Raw genomic sequence first — 1,841 nt, forward strand, 5'->3', positions numbered from 1 at the left:
AAAGCATCAATAATAAAGTACCTTTGTTTAGGAAAGTATTGGCTTATGTAGATCCTAATGCAATTCGAAATATTATTTTTAGAAAATTTACAAAGGTTTTACGTCGTTGATAATAGAAGATGCTATGAAAGAACAAACCTTCTACAGAATAATGATAAGCTATTATGAACACAAATATATGCAATTTCTATAGGCACTTTACATCACTTGAAGAAAATTGAATAACTAAATAATTTCTAAATTAAATTCGTCTGTTTCTTTACAGTGTTATTTCCAAATGTATAAGTAATTATTTTTTTAAATAAATTCGTCAGAATTTTAAGCTTAAACGCAGAAAAATGAAGAAGTTTAAGCCGAACTTTACTCGCCATGCCAGACGTAGCGAACGCCATTGTCAACCTTCTAGAATTGCCTAATTGCGTCGCTCGACGTCTGACGTTTACGTTTTAAGCTGCAAACGTCTGCCGAAAACTCTCTAATAACTATTTGTTTGAAAAATATTTGGAATAATTAAGACATTTTCGGTTGAAGTTTTGTTGGGATAATTTTAAAATATTAGACTAAAGCGAGCAATTTCTCTTAACAATGTGAATTTCATATTTTATATACAATGTATTAAAATGAATATAAATACACTTCATTTGTGGTGTTTGAGATAAGTCAACACAAATATGATTTATTCGAATTTCTCTGCTATTTATCACGCTTACAATATCTCATAGGAACATATGTTAAACTGTTAACATATGTTAATAAAATGAACTTAAGCAGCTTTTCAACATTCATTATGGAAGAAATTTTCCACATAAAATACGCCATAATTAGAAATCCCGCTATGAACAAAATTGAGAAAATGATAAACAGTACCATTAAAAAAATCTTAAGGTTAATGAATAATCATATGGTGTCCATTTCAGTTTTTCACCCAATAGAATTTCGATATTTTAACAGCAGAACACTGAATGCTAACGTAAGTGCAGAAGAAACTCATCAACAATTTCTGTATCTAATTGAAATAAAAAACTGAATAACTTATGTGAAAAACTTCGCATAAATTCTGTCGATAAAGATATTTATGAATACTCTTAACACGGTAAAGCATAAAAAGATTTCTATTCCTATTTGATATAATTGGTACAGAGAATACCTTTTCTCTGTCAACACATTGTATAATGTGTTGACTTATAAAACTGCAGCAACTGCAATGTTTTATTGGGTTCATACCAAATAGAAATCCAACTATAAGCAATGGGTGCAAATAGCAAAGGGGATGAATTGATGACGTTTCTTTTGATATTCGAATTGACGTTTGTAAAGAAGGATCCATGTTTTGAAATTGACAACGAATACAAGTTAACATGCAGATTTTACGATGATTTACGATGAAGTTTTTCTATTTAACAGTTATGTAAGTCGATCTTTCTGTTGGACAATTTGCTGTTTTATTTCGCAGCATATCCATACATTTCTAACGTACTGTACGTTGCGTAGAAGTAGACATTCTTTTGTTATGAGGGTACATTAAATATCTTTAATATGTTCTTGGATTTTACGATAAATCAGAAATTATGAACATTCTTCCCTAAATGGCTAACTTATGTCTGTCAACATAATTCTAACTAATGAACAAGTATTGATCACATTACGCCTGTAATGGACAAGACGGCTATTAACTAGGATGGAATTGCAAATTAATTCGACACGTAAATGGAAGACGTTGCTTCTTTAATAATGCAGCATGCAAGCAAAATTTTTCATGTCAGCAGCAAGGCACGTGCGACGTCCAATAGTTTAAATTATGAGACAGTAAAAGATTTGTCTGTCCCCTCAGAAAACTAAAT

This window comes from Centruroides sculpturatus, unplaced genomic scaffold, assembly GCF_000671375.1.
Source record: "Centruroides sculpturatus isolate CEXI.00-Female unplaced genomic scaffold, Cexi_2.0 scaffold298, whole genome shotgun sequence".
NCBI classification, from domain to species: Eukaryota; Metazoa; Arthropoda; class Arachnida; order Scorpiones; family Buthidae; genus Centruroides; species Centruroides sculpturatus.